This window comes from Hetaerina americana, unplaced genomic scaffold (genome assembly GCF_022747635.1).
Source record: "Hetaerina americana unplaced genomic scaffold, ioHetAmer1.1.p SCAF_15, whole genome shotgun sequence".
Taxonomy (NCBI): domain Eukaryota; kingdom Metazoa; phylum Arthropoda; class Insecta; order Odonata; family Calopterygidae; genus Hetaerina; species Hetaerina americana.
Window position 1 is genome coordinate 10,522,925 of NW_027286625.1, and position 16,166 is coordinate 10,539,090.

A 16,166-nucleotide genomic window follows, 5' to 3' on the forward strand; every position below is an offset into this window, starting at 1 on the left:
ATTCGCCGGGCAATCAAGAATAAAAATAGTAAGAAATAAAAGTCATTATTAAAAGTCATTATAGGCATTTAATTACAAGTCAGGACAAGATTGAACATAAGCAATATTCGTAGGTGCTTGCGTATGCTAGTTGATAGTATATTAGATGTATTTGCAGGCGTGCAAGTTAAAAAGGCTTTTGCATACCGTATACCCCTCTGTGGGTGTAGATTGGCATGAATGCGCTGGTTTTGCACGTGGTTTTATTCTCTTTTACGTGCGGTGACCCAACACCCGCCGCCACAACCCCTTGTGGCGGCTTCCGGGGTATTATGTAGATGTGCGATGCAGAGAAAAAATACACAGTTTGGATACATTCCGACTTCAACATTGTCATCACTTAATAAGGGTTGAATTTGACCATCCATTTTTTCTTATAGTTCCGCAGCGATACCGTGCATTTCTTGGATTGACGTATAAAACGGAGATTGGTCCTTTAATTACTCGTGACGCCCGTATCAATCCAAAGCAACTGATTAAAGGAGCGAAATCAAATAATTTGGACCCGAGAGCGGTATATCAAGACAAAGTATTGAAGTTGATCCGCTGAAATGAGCAACGAGCTGCTGGGGCCAAGGGAGAAGAGTCGTGGAATTCATCGCGAGGCACGGATCCCCACGGGTATCCTCGGATATACCAATGGTTGGTACCATTAGCCGATCGACTCGGGATAGTGCCCAAATTAGAGAAACGCCGCTGCTTTTCGCTCTTTCGTACATTTAGTTTCGTACTTTCTCGAAAATGCAACACCAACGAAAACGACGAAAAGAAAAATGAGCAAAATACTGACCCAGCTGTTCGCCAACCGCCGAGACTAGAGGCCGGAATCCGCCACGCCTTCGGCGCGGGTTGCAAAAGGTCAAGCCGTTCCGTGCTCTTTTATTTTTCCTTTGGCGCCGCGACAATGCCCTCACAATGCACTGCCCTCTCCTTCCCTCCCACCAATTTCCCGTTTCCTCGCCTCCAAACCACAGCCATCACATATAATTTCCCTTCGCTCGTTAAACGTTCCGTCTTTCTACTTCTCACAACAACCCTAGTTTATTATCACTCTCTCGTCCTCCGCCTGAGACAATTGGCGCACACACCCTTGGGATAACGCCCCGTGAGTCAGTCACGACTACAAACCAAGTACAATTGTCTGAGCACGCTCGAAAATTACTGTCACCACTCTGAAAATTTTCATGACAGACTGAAGCACTATTATCCGAATCGTGTTTCAGATATCTATCAAGGCGTTGGATATTTGGCATCCATAGGTTTCGACTGAGAAACCTTCCATCGCCATTAATCTTCGCCCAGAGTGAATTTAGTTCGCAGCGCATATTGGTGCCGACGGCAGTAATGAGGCAACCGAACTGGAGTGGTCAACTAGTCAAGGTGTCAGGTTATTGATGGATGGATGGAAGCTTAAGCTGCAATATATTTTTTCCTCGCCTAATAAAACAATAAATACATACTCTAACATCCAGTATCAGAAATAAATCATTCTTTAACATCAAATTCTTCTTGTCTCCCTTCATCCCATGAGACAACAATGATTGCAAATCCACATCGTTTACCAGGGATCGAAGAGTTATTTAACGGACGACCTGATGTCCGACACTTTGAAATGAACATTTTCAATTTTCTTACCAGTATCAGGGATGATTTCGCTTCAGGGTGGCTCTCAAGTATGCAAATTCTGCCAGATCATGCCTGTCCAACGTATCGGTTTGTAACTCGAGGGACAAAAGCAGGCATTAGCGAGAGTGTAAACTCCTTTCTGGATACCGAACCTTTAAAAAAATGTGCAAAATTCATCCCATGAAAAGGTTTTCCGGGGAAATGCGCACCAAATATTTAGTGAAAATTGTTTTGCTAGAGCTGGAAGTGATTCGGAAGAAGTCACTCTACGACAGCGATGGCGAAGTGATATCCAAATTTTAAATTCCAACGAGAATTTTAAAATAGAGAATATTTAACCGCTCACCGTATTTCTATGCACTTACAATCCTTTTATCCGAAAGTTGGCGTTAACATCCTACGGGGCCCAATACATGCACGTAAACCTACATCAAAAAATATATTTTAAGTATATAGATCTATAATTCATTGCTAAGTGTAGCATGATGATCCGCCATCCTACTTCACGAAAAAATAATTTATGTAACAGTATACAAATGAAAACTCCATTTGCACACCTCGCTCTCCACAACTTAGGAGGACGTCTTATACGCATGGAAGCGTTTCCCTTCCATAAATCGTACCCTTAGGCACTATTAGTAATTCACAATTTAGTTATTAGGAGAGGCGAACTATAGCTAAGGTCGTTTGGGCCATTAGCGATAGGATGGTCATTTAGTAGAGGCAGAATCTTCTAGAATGAAACGAGGAGGGAGAGAGAAACCCAGTGTATACATTAGCTTACTTATAACGCTAAGCGGCAAAGGGTCACACAATTAAACGTCCTATTATCCGACGGCCGGTGTACTCCACTTGAAGTGCTCTCCAAAGAGGGATTGGAATACCACTGAAAAATCCTATCACCTCCGGCACACAAACCAGAGCGCTCGGGGAGGGAAGCCAGTACATTTAGCCAAGGTACCATCCCCATCCCTAGGTAAAACGTTTATAAACCTATTTCTCTTTTAAGTCCATAGGCTGCACATGAAAATAAATGAACGATAGACGGGATAAGTGAGATGAATAAGAACTGAATACATTTTTACATTGTTATTATTGATATTATACCAGTTAACGTAGGATTTGGATGGACTAAGCCTATACAATCGTACAATAATACATTTACTTGCTTCTCCTGACAAAAAAATATGACCTGAGATCGGACTTTTAACAGTAAGCCCCAATTCAACTCCGCATACTTCTCTCCTGCCTTCATCCCATCCTTCATTCCTATCCTAATCCTTCCAAATCCGCGTCTGCCTTCTTCTCTAAGCTCTCCCCTCTATCACAGTCTTCAACATCCCATTCCCAATTAAAACGCTGTGAATCCATCTTTCCTGCTTGCTTTGGAATTTCTCAACAATCTTCCCTGCATTATTTACCCCGAGACTTATTTGATGGATGCTTTTTTATAAATAAGAAAGTAAAATAAATCAAACAAATATTGTCAGAACAGTCGACATGTATTCATGCCTTTCCCGCCATGCCCCGACATTCCTGCGTGCCCACGAAGGTGTGTGCTACAGGTTAGCAAACGTAGTAATGAGATCGAACAGACAAGCGTATTGGTTATTTTACGAGGATTCCTATTTATATTTTGAGTCTTGACAACACTAAGTGCTTCAGGCGCCATCTGACGTTTCCATCTGAAAGTTTGACCCTTTTAACGCTAACTTTCTTCAGAGCATTTTGTCATTTGATCATAACTTGTGTTGTTTACGGTGGCTCGAAAATTTTGTCTCAGAAAAAAATGGGAGTTAACTCGAGAACAATTTCGTCCGATGACTTTTTACTACTTTCGACGTGGATTATCAAGACAGGAGTGAATCTATCAACTTGCTTCCAATTTTGGCGATGAAGCCCCCCCCATCTTTTGCCACTATGAAACGCTGGTATAACGAATTCCATCATGGCCGCCGTTCGCTCAGCGAAGAAAGTCGTGAAGGTCGTCCAAAATCAGATATTGTGCCAGAAAAAAATGATGCTGTGCAAGAACTAGTAAAGGAAGATCGTTATGTGGCTTATCGTGAAATTGAGGCATCCTTGGGGATTGGTGCGACAAGCATTATTAAGATATTGCACGAACATTTAGCTGTGAAACAAATATTTTGATCGCGTTGGATCCCGCATAACTTGACAAAAGCTCAAAAAGATGCTCGTGTCACTTGGTCCAAATAAATGCTCAACAAATACAATCGCGATGCATCAAAAGCTGTGTATAACATCTATACAGGTGACGAATCTTGGATCTATGCGTATGAGCTAGGAAATGTAGGAGTGTATATAGCCTGTGCTCACCCAAAAGCTATCATAAACGGTAGACTATCTAACACCCCGGTAAATATAGGCGGCCAAGTGAATGGAACTAGCCCCCTTGCCTAAAGCTTAGTACGAGTCGTGCACTAAGCTAAGCACTACTAAATACGCTCTTATCACCAAGGGAGGTAGGCTATTTATGTACATCATGATGGCGAATTTGCCAAATTCTCCCCCTGGTAGGATGGCGCGAGGGAAGTGAAGAGAGAAAAAGGAGCGCGTCTGGGAGACACACGTCTCCGACGGGAGATGACGGAATTTGGCGGACAACTCGCCCCTCTCTCGCGGGACACCCTAGACCGCACGTGCGGAGACTATTCGAAGCCATGGCGACGGGATGACTGGGGAAACCTCCCCCCATCTTTCCCTAGGGGACACGCGTCACCGCTTCAACGAGCGTGGCACAGTGGAGCCCGGGCGCGAAGGCCGTCGATGCCCCAGAGCTCGCCTCGCGGATGGAAGAAGGGATCGTTTCTTCTCATCTTTAACTCTCTCAAAAAACGTACGGCCACTCCAAGATAATGCTGCACTTATACCTTCTCTGTATTATTATTTATTCGCTGTAGACTAACTGGATAGGGTATGCTTTCGATGGACCATGGCAATACAGTCTTCTCTTACCCTACTCTACATACAGCATGTCCTTCCAGATTATTTCAAATACGAAGAATTTTTCGCAAACATCTTCACGAAACCTACCCTACCATACCCGCGGTTTTATGAGAACCTGATCGAAATCAGTCAATCAAATTTTTACTGCCAAAGGAAGTCACTTCCTTCTCTAATCTAACGAACTCAGATTTCATACATTTTTAGGCGGAGAAATTCTTAACTATTTTGAGGCGAAAGGTGGAAGCCATATTCTTAACGATTAATAACGCCGAGTTCATTGATAGTCCTTGCATCCTACCATTGTTAACTTCTTCCTGCTATGCTGATAAGGAATCGGCGTCAAAAGGTCTCATTTTCCAAGCATCTCACGCATCGACAGGCCCGTTTACCCTTCCTCGGACCGCCCCTGCACGCCACTCGAAAGACGAAATGGTCCGCTGGACGACCCCTCCCTCGGGTACGCATGAGTGAACGGAGACTCCCCGGCATACCCTAAGCTCGCATCGTCGCCCACCCCTGGATCATGGGATTGAAAAAGAAACGGGAGGAGTGAAGGAATTCTACCACCGCTGCTGATTGCGGTCTGGCTATTCCTCCGCCTCCCGAGCGAGAGACTATACGACCGCCGGCGCCTTATCGCGCTGGAACCGACCCGCAGATTCCGTCGATACTTAACGACGGATAAAGCGAGCTCGCACACCTCAAATCATCCCGCGGATATCTCCCGATTTCTCTCCATTTTTTTTCACAACGCGCTCGAAATTACTCAAGATTCATCCCCGCGATAGCACAGGAATTAATAGATCGACCCATCTCCCTGCCTCTCTCTTACGTACCAAACCTTTCCCTCTCCTCCTACATTTTCCTCTCCCTCACGCACATACTCTCTCTCTCTCTTCCAACCATCCTCTCCAACTCTTTGAAAGAGTGAAAAAAAGTGGAGAGCTCCTTTCCACATAGGACAGGATTATTTATGGCACCGCAGTGTTTTTGAGTCCGATCGATGATATGCACCGCGCTGGTGCGAGCAGAATGGCTCGTTACGAGAACCCATTCGAAAGTTCATCGAGATAGAGATGAAAAAAATACTTTATATCAATACGTTTTATAGCAACATTAAAAAAACGTTGCGGAATCTAAAATAAGATAAAAACCATAAAAAAACACTGTGATGAATGCAGAGATCTCCATAGTAACACCGCCTCCAGAGTATAAAATAACAACTTCCACCGAAGACGCTATCAATGCGTTTTATAAGCATCGAATCGAAATAAACTCACACAAGGAGTTAATATTCAGCCTAAAATCCACTCTTAACTCATTCAGCAACTAATGAATACGAATGATAAAAGGTAAATCAAACTAAATGTAATCTATTTGGTTGACTCAGAAGACCAAATTCGAGTATTTCACGAAAAAATCAAATTTTACAATATTTACTTCGCCAAAGAGAACCTAAGATCACTCAGATATTTATTATAGTCATGAGAAATTTATGATGGGTAGAGAAATCGGTTCCATCATCACCGGTTCTGTTCAAAGCAGATGTGGAGGAAACTATAAGAGGCAAGGGAAGAACTGGGGAGAGGAAGGATTGTAAGAAAAGACTCGTTAAAACTTTGATATGAGAGTAGTTCTTTACGGCGCGGAAACGTGGTCACTGAAGCACGATGATAGAAGTAGATTGGAGGTTTTTATAGAGATGAGGGTGTGGAGAAGAATGTAGAAGGTGAAATTGACAGAGAAGGAAACAAACGAGGAAGTACTTGGTATGGTGGGCGAAGAGAGGGGTTTGTTGGGAGAAATCCTGAGGAGGAAGGAGAAATGGATGAAAGAAGTATTGATCGGCAATGGAATGTTGAAGACTGTAATAGAGAGGAGAATGCTAGGCAAACGAGAAAAGAACAGGAACAGGATAGGAATGTTGGACGGGATGAAGGGAGGAAGGAAGTACACAGAAATGAAGAAGGAATGGATTTAGAATAGGTTACTGGATTGTATTTTGTCAGGAGATATTTTTTTGGTAGTCGTGTCCATCCAAAAGCTACTTTACCGGTATATTACCTAAAAAAAGAGAGGAATGGGTAGTAGCTGTATCACTTATGTTGTTTGGATAAATAGACCTTATAAAAATATGTAATTAGAATGGAGAGGCCATCAACAACAATTACCATGCAACAAATCCCAATGAACGCAAATGGAAAACGGTCTTCAGAGGGAAGTGAGTTACTTTTCCTGTGAACCTACGGTTCTTCCTTAAATTGCCCTGGATATCAGGAAATATATGTAGAGGCAAATACGGGATTCGATATCGGAGACCTCTGGATATTAGAAGCGCGCAGCCACGACTAGTTGGTTGCCGCAACGAAATTATTAAAGAAATTCGGGTTCTCGAGATAATTATTATTCCCCTTGTATCCCATTCCATTTATTCAACAACCCCAAAATGTTACGCCACTCGAGAAGAATGGTGACCCGAAATAAATGCCAACCACCCTATTTTCATCTTCTTTTGTAATTAAGGAGTTTACGACTATCTGCGGCATTAGTCTAAGGAAAATGCAGAGAACGGGATGAGTGCCTGGCAGAAGCTTTCCTAAAGAAAAAAAATGCTCAACCCAGCCAGCCACAGGTGGAAAAGATATTCCTGACAGTCCATCAAGATGTGTGTCTAATCGACAGCAAAACTCTCCAATTGGAAGTCGTGGATCAACGGATTGCTTGAGTTCCTTTTTCAATGTTTTCCTCCCTTAGTCTTTTCTTCCCAAATCCTCACTCCTTTCCCCACATGGAAGTGATGAAAGATTCAAAGGCTTAACTTTGAGTAACATCGCGCGATTTACTTTAAAACTTTATTTACTCCAAAAAAATACCTCATCAACATCGAAAGTGCAGGTGTAGAAACTTTTCGCATTTAATCGATAAAAACATATAAATTGCGCATATATCGTTATAGAACAGGAAAATTACATATTTTATGTCAAATTCTGGGTGAGGGTGGTGGGAAACGATTCTTAGACCGGAGGCAGCGAATCGATAATTCTTCCCACAGAGAAGTGCGACCCGGCCGCGCATATCGAACTGGTTGATTTTAAACCAACATGGGAGCGGAGAAATTGAAACATAATCAATCGAAATTTATAGGATACAGGAAATATCAAATGTACTAAAACAGTATTCGAACGGACAAAATAAGAAGCATCATTCTCTACTTATAAGAAGCATCAAGAATACCGAGATTTGCTCGGTTAAAGGAGCCCGAGTATTAAACAAACCACACATAATATTATCACAATATGTCAGTTACGTTATTCCTGAAGTGTTAGTTTCCGTAAAATTCTAAATTAAAAATCTAACAAGGATAAATTACTGATCAAAATCAAACACAAGGGGAATCGTCAGGGTAATACGAATGTGTATGTATGTATGTATATATATTATATTAACTATTCCATCACTTAATTCTAAAACACCCCTCTAATGAGATTTCCTGGAGTCTTGGACAAGTTACATCATATTACCCCACTGGAAATCGTTAACATGCATCTCTTTCATCAAAATATTTAAGCCCATTTTCACGATAAATATACAAGAATGCTTGACTTCAGAGAATCTATTCTCAATCTTTTTGTTTGCTCTTTTTTCCCCACTCTCACCATAGTTCGGAATATTTTCCCCTTCCTAAGATAAATAATATTATTAGGTAGTCTACCCTTTAAGATATTTTCTTCATAGACACCAACTTAACACCCATTCGTTCCTTAGCCTCGCCTTGTAAGAAAAACTACAATAAATCCTTCTTCAATTCTGCATTAATTCTAACTCCCTTCTCTCTGTCCGACAGGCCTATAATTTTCCTCCCTCTATAAAAGAAAGATAAATAGTCAAACTCCAAATGTGAATTCGAAAAAATATGTATGCACTGATTTTTCTTACGATTAAAAACATTTAAATGAATGCTACAGAATAATTTGGGAAAAATCTAAAATTTTGCATACTGTACATCATCTACAAGTCATAAGACTTAGCCGGATAGTCGTCCAAAATCCCCCCCTGCAATCCATTCATTCCCCATAGGATTGAACTACCCCTTGTTGAGTACCCCATTGGGATACTAAAATTACCTTAAGGCTATTAAAGGGTAAAAAAACATTTCCTTTATAAAGCCAAATAGTACATAGAGCCATAAAGACGAATTACTCAATAAGAACCCAAAAAGGCGGAATTCTAACTCGCGACTAGCTGATACCAAGGACTCCACCCCGCCATCCACCTGGGCCTTTGCGCTGAGAAAGGACCACGGTGCAAACGAGAGATGGAGGAGGATGGAGGGCCGGGAAATTGCCGACGGGCGCCTCTGCAAGGCGGGAGGAGACCATGGAAGAGCCGTGGAAGTGTCGCCGAAAATTACGACGCCGAGATTACGGGCAGGAGTGATTCAACGCAGCCAGTGACGCACGCGGACAGGGAAAATATGACGCAATAAATCAGAGGGACCGAGGAGAGGAGCGGGGGGGAGGGAGGGAAGTGGGGGTAAAGAGGTCATCAGTACGGAGGGGTGAGAAGAAGGGAGGACGACGCGCGAGGGTTGGGTATGGGGCGAAAGGGAAAGGCCGGCGGGCGATACCGGGTCGGGGTTGGGGCGTGAGGTAAGGGAGCTGGCGGCCGGGGTATCGAGAGAACCGAGGAAGAAGAGGGGGGTGGTTAAATGAGAACATCGAATTTCATACCGGGTCCTTTACTTGTTTAGCCCCATTTGATTCGGAATCCTGCAATTTTAAATTTCATTTCCATAAATAAAGAGTTTATTAAAAAGCAAAGTAAAAGGTAGTGCGCGGCAGGTAAAATAACATTTCACAAAAATGATGGAGCAAATTGCAGGTACCCCGGGTAAAATGTAAAGGAAATATTATTGAAAACGTTTTTTTACAAGAAAGATCGGAATTGGAGGGTTTTGAGATGTGGGCATGGAGAATAATGTAAGAAACAAAATGGACAGGAACGAAAACAATGGAGGAGGTTCTAGTCAGAATAGGGAATAAATGCGAAAAAAGGCAATATAAGCGGATGAGAGCATTCTGATGGGTGATTAAATGTTGAAGACTGTCATACAGGAGATAATTTTGGGTAAGCGAGGTAGGGGGAGGAAAAAAGGCATTTTTGATGGACTAGGGAGAAGTAGAAATCATGTGACTTTGGAGAAGGGTGTATTGTTATGTGTCGTTTTAGGGTACAGACCGTTGTATATAACATACGAGGCTTTTAAGAATAGCAGTGGTTGGTACCTGGGTTCATTTTAAACCTACCTGAACCAGCATTTACCACGCGTTTTAAAAATTATATCAAATACCACTTAAAACTGCAATTACTACTAAAAATAATCGTAGAGAAAAAAGAAAACTAAATCCCAAATTTTAGACCATGTGACCATTATAGGTTTTCTAGTTTAAATAACACTACGAGAACTATTAAGATTTTTTAAATCTAATTACGTGGGGAAAATTGGCAGAACTTTCCCCATCCATAGGAATACATTCATTTTTTCCTATGCAGGTAAAATCCGACAAGAGGCAGGTTTCGGGCTTTTACCATGGACTGGAAAACATGAAATAACAACCATTACAACCACAAACATCCAAGCCCTAGCCGGGGTAATATCTACCTAAGCGGGAATCGAACTCTCGCCCTCTGGGTTGTCAGCCCAGGACGTTACCCCGCCAGTTGTCCGGGACAAGGTGCTAATACCGTAAATTAACATTTTAATGCAGCAAAGAAACCGTAAAAGTATTTGGAAGGTTTACAACAATCGCAGCCAAATATACCAGGGGATCCTCCACAATATACAGGTACGTACTTTACAATGCCAGAAAACTACACGAGACCAACGACGTCCCTCAACTTTGCCGGATTCCCCCGGCGAATCATACACGTAGTTTAATGCACGTTTTCTGCGAATTATATCACTTTCCGCACAATGCATATGCGTTTCCGACAGCAGACCATTACTTTCACTGGTATACACACGTTGGGGCCGGCTTCCTCTCCGCAAGTCGAGCTCCTGCGCAAGCAGTTTTCACCCTCCGCTGGAGAGAGAGACTGTCGTCGTTCATGGACAAATTCGAAGGGAAGGTGGGAGCATTAGAGGTAATTAGCAACCTCCCTCTAAAATGTTCGAGCACACAAAATAATTCCCTCTCAAACCTGAACCTCGATGAGGATGCTGAATTTATAATATTGAATGATTCCACGACTAAACCGACTGAAAATTAGATTAATTACGTTTATCAATCAATCACATCATTGCGTATACTAATCAGGCCTGATTACCACAATGCCCCATTACGACAACATATTTTGCACGCCAATCGGTCACAGTTGGCACTAATCACCCTTACATACCCTCGTATATAAAAATTATTTTTTAATCTAGTAAACCTGCATCTCCTTTCTCCGACTACACTTTTAATTAAACAAGGAAGTGGCTAATGAGTACTCCATTATTCATCGATTAAAAATGCCCCCCCCCACTCGGCTGAATTATGGGCCTACCCTCATCACCACCGTTCCGAGGTTGGGGATTTATTAGGCGCGGGGTACGAGTTGGAAAGCAAGCAACGGATAATAAAAGGCGTGGGAGGAGTAGAGGGTTGGGGGTGGAGAGAGGGAGAGAGAGAGGGGGTGGGAGAGCGAGAGATAGAAACAATAGTAGGGCAATGAGACGGACGGCGGGGGTGGCGCCGGGAAGAAGGTGGAGGTGCGTGCGAAGACATGGGTGGGTGAGGGGGGAAAGGGATCTTCTCACCGGCAGCAGTTAACATGGCGGAGGCACTTGAGCAGAACAAATAGATAAGGGAGTTCAAACAAAGGAGGGGGGAAGGAATGGGGAGGGGGGTTAAGGTGAAGGTGGGTCGAATGATGCTGGGACAATTCGCAGGGGGGGACGGAGGAGGAGGAGAGCATCCTCGCCCACCTCACCTAAGATATAAATGAACAAACCCTACCCCTGTCGCTCTTTGGGGGGAAAACAAAAAAATATATGTATACACACACGCACAAGGATCTCGGGGACAAAAGGAGAGACGCTCAAAGTTTCTACGACACAGAGGAGTCGCATTTCCATCGGCAACCGTTGACTTTTCCCCCTAACCCAATCCTCACTTCCTCCGCCACCTTGTGGCTCTTGTTTCCTCCCCATCTTCTGATACCATTTCATCACCGCTCAACGTCGTTTTCGGTGCACAAAGCGCGAGTGAATCCGGGCGGAAATGAGGAATCCGTGTGAAACCTACTCCTAGTCCTTCTACAACCACCACGGTAAGCGGATTTTAGCGAGAAGAAGCGATAACGGGTCACTTCTCCGCTTTAAAATAAAGACAGTGTCCTTTCATCACCCTACCCATTCGCTGGCCTTACTTTCTTCACAAGCTGTACATGGTTTGTATAAAAAGTATCGGGAGAAAAGATTTATTTCAGATATGGCTACAATGCCTCTAAATTCTTCGAAATGCACCCCTTGAGCGTCAACACGCTCTTGACGCTGAATTTCCACGACTCGAAGGCTCCCTAGAAGACGGATTCCGGAAGGTCCTGAAGGCTACGAGAGCTAGCTTCTTTGACGGCACTTAGGGTACCATGGTGGTGTCCTTTGAGGGAGGATTTCATTTCTGGGAATATGAAATAGTCTGCTGCTACCAAGTCGGGGCTGTAAAGGGGTTAGGGAATCGTCGAGATATTGTATCAGAAGGTCTTGGAAAGCAGACACTCGACTCAGATTTTGGTCGTCCGTCTTGAATTTCGGGACGAGTTTAGCGTAGTTCTTTCGCAACGTCAAATTTTCAGTGATACCGCTGTGTACTGTCATCTTATTAATGCAAAAGCGATCTGAGATCATGCACACACTTAACCGACGGTCTGTATTCAGCACTTCACGTACACGTAAGGAAATAATTGCCATCGTTACTTTTTAAACAAACCTTTTAATTGAAAAAATATAAATTAATTCGTCATCACTGAATTCAACCCTTATTCCGTTCGATAGAGCGAAACAACCGTGATGTTGAATGGAAGACAGGCCGTGAATTCCACCAGAAGAAAGGTGTACGTATGACCAGCGAACAGTCGAACGTGCAAACTATTAAACATTTTTTCTCGCCCTTCCTTTCACTTTTTCTCTTCTATAACATTTCGAGTGAAACATTCCACGAAAGCAGCAATGCCAACTGAACGTAAATGAACTCCAAGGAGACGAGTCGAGTAAAATAACACTACGGAATAGGCATACTATATTTTCGGACGCCGGAAAATGACTGCTATTTCCACTGAAGCCAAAAAAGAAATCTACGCAAAGCACGGAAAGGAGGAGTAGAGCTACCTATGAATGGAAATGGGAAAATTCATATAAACAAAAGGAGTTGCGACCAAAATTCTTAATCTTCGGTTAAAAAACTAAATATGACACTGACTTAACGCTTATTTTTGTCTTTAAATCACGAATACTATCTCCTTTTCGCCCTCCGTTAAGTCTCTCTCCACTTCTTCGCTAACTTCTGCCAGCCTTCCTATTATGAAATAAGTAGGTTCTCTTCCTTACTTTGCCCCGCTTACCGGAATTCTCCCCTATAAATTCCTTTAGTGCCACAACTGCCACTCAATTTTTCCTCCATCTTACTTTTTCTGATTTCCGCGAGCAACTTTCTCCCTTGGCACACAATTTTAATAGTCATTGATCAAAATGTATGTATGTCACTTATAACTCAATAAAGTCAAATCAATTTTCAATTCGCATGGGTTAAATTAATGAAAATAATTATATCCTTGGAGTCTCACGTACTGAAGCATGAATCCAACTTGATATAATCATTTCGAGTGAGCCAAGTGAATCCAATTTCGCAATGCTACGCGTAGATAACAAGATCAACTCTCGGGGATGGCAAAATTTGTCACGGATGCTTAAAACTAGGCAGAAGTTAGGGACTAGGGAACTTTTAACCAAGTGCGACGAATGAGTTACCAGCGCTGTTGAATTAGCAATTCAAGTACGCGCTAAATTTCGTAAGAAAACGACCGATTCGCTGCACCGACGGATGGATGCACGTATAACAGACTACCAACGCGTAAAATATTCATAGACCGCCCCGACCAAATTCCGTTCACATTTCTCGCAATGAAAGGCGTACAATCAGAGCGAAAACTCCGCGAGGAAAAAAACAAGACCGAAGAGGTAAATATATGACGCCGAACGTCGGAGAGAAGGAGATAATTTACCACGGAGATAAGGGAAGCAACGCGCATTCTCCCCTTCCGCCAATATATCATGGGGACAAAAAGAAGCAATGATCTTTCAGCTTGCGTTTAGCGTACACCAAGGGGGGAATGACTCAAGGCATCATCCTTTTTTTACTGGCTCCAGGGTGGATCGACCCATGCTTTTTCGACCTTCAGGTAGGAGGATTCCTTCACCCGTCCCCTATCATGGACACTTCAGGGCCCTAGGCAAACATATCGTATTTTTTGGCACCTAAAGGGTCTGCTCATCCTAATTTTCGACACATCTTCCCATTCTACCGCGTAGATAGGTGACTCATTAGGTATAGCGTTCGAATACTCATCTGGGGGGCTCTGGGTTCATATCGTTCATATCAGTCCACCGGTCTAACCTCACTTGAACTTCAAGCGGTGCGCTTGCATGGATATTCCGTACAAAGAAGTATTTTTTTTCCTTCCGACACTTCAAGAGTGAACGTTACACGCCTTAGAGCTTACTACCACCACTTATGACCCTCACAAAGCGCTTTCCGTACACCATATAACAGGACCGGGAAAAATAGTCATGAATGTAGTCACACCGTTTCATGTTCGGAGGGAGAGGGCGTCTACATGTAGCGCAAGTCAGATTGTATGCGACATATTTTTAGTTCTCGAGAAAACGTTCAATAAATGATTTCCAATTCATACCTACTTTGAAAGTGAAGTTCAATTAATTTCACTTCATACGCTTGTTGCCTCTATTGGCTATTTATCCGAAGGATTACGAAATGTAACCCAAAAAAAATAAGAAAGGGTCCCATTCCTCTATTTCTTTATCACGGATAAAACAGATTTTATTTGTAAGTTGAGTACTGATAATTCGATGCCTTTTCCTTGAAAACAATTTTAGTTACCCATATTGCCCATTACCTATATTCTCTGAGAGATATTTGACGACGCACAAAAATGACTTCAACGCTCGTAAGAAGTAGTAGTAGTAGTTTTGAGGGGAGGCGACCGACAGCTAAGGTCATTTGCGCCATAGGGGATGGATAGGAAAGGATGAAGGGTGGAGAGAAACCCGGCGTCGGCATTAGCCTACTCTTTACGAAAGGCGCCAAGGGGTCCACAGTTTAACGTCCCATCCGACGGACGGCGTACTCACTCAAAGTGCCCTCCACAAAGCACCTCAAGTAGGGATCGAGATACCGCTGAAAAATATTCAACACCGCCGGGATTTGAACCCGCGCCCTCAGGGTGGGAAGCCAGTACGTTAGCCCCCGCACCATCTCGATCCCCTCGTAAGAAGTAACACATCTAAATCTGACAAGAAAGTCGGCATCGGGAATCAAAATTTCGTGACTGGCTCACGAAAAGAGATAATACATAACTAAAAACATAACAACATCAAAAGGATATCCTTACCAGCTGCTCCATTACAACAATTTCAATAAGCATTATTTTCTCCACAAGAGCTGACAACGCACCGAGATCTTGCGTGATTTGGTTGGTTTGGTTCAATTAACACAGTATAATCTATTTCTAAGACGAAAATGAGCAAATAAAAAAATCCGCAAACGAAAGATAAAAATTCCATTTGGGCTCAGTTGTACTTGTTTGGCGTCACATCCATAGGTTAATTAATTTACAAAAGAGTAATTCAAGAAAAAAGACGGGTGCACGTCTCAATATTACATCAAAGTAATAAGACAGAGCAAAGTTAACAGAACGATTTCGCTTTCAAAAGGAAACAAAAAAATAGACGAATATAACTCCCCAAACACTACAAAACTAGACAACATGTGAAAGAGCAGGTGGTGAAATCAAAAATATTATTTCCCTCATAAGGAAATAAGATATGTTTAATTATTCATATACATGGAGTCAAGTGAGAGAAACTTGCCATGAAAAATTCGAAGGAAGTAGAAAACGTGGGTAGGGGGAAAGATGAAAGGTAGTGGAGATTGTAAAGGATGTGATGGACGGGAGAAAAGTTAAGGACCCGGGGAAGGAAGAGAATTGGGGATTCAGAAAGCATTACATCCGGCAGTAAGTACGCTGAGCTGAAGTAGGTAACTGATGTTGGGCTTAAGGCATTTACCTTTGATTTATTATTTGAATGACATTTATTTATGTTATTTTTATTATTACAGACATTTGGCATCCGCAATTGAACAGATTCACACTCTATTCTTTGAAACACATTCCAATTCGATCGACACACCCGAAACAAAGTGGAGCGAAGCTCTGTCAGAATTTAAAATTTAATGCGTACCAAAAAGATCAAT

The 16,166-nt window shown here is 42.6% G+C and overlaps 1 protein-coding gene across 1 annotated transcript in view; it reads right to left on the bottom strand.

The window, feature by feature from the left end:
* Nucleotides 1–16,166, bottom strand: part of alpha-Man-Ia (alpha-Mannosidase class I a) — a 217,320-nt gene that overhangs the window by 119,655 nt on the left and 81,499 nt on the right. The window lies entirely within an intron of this gene.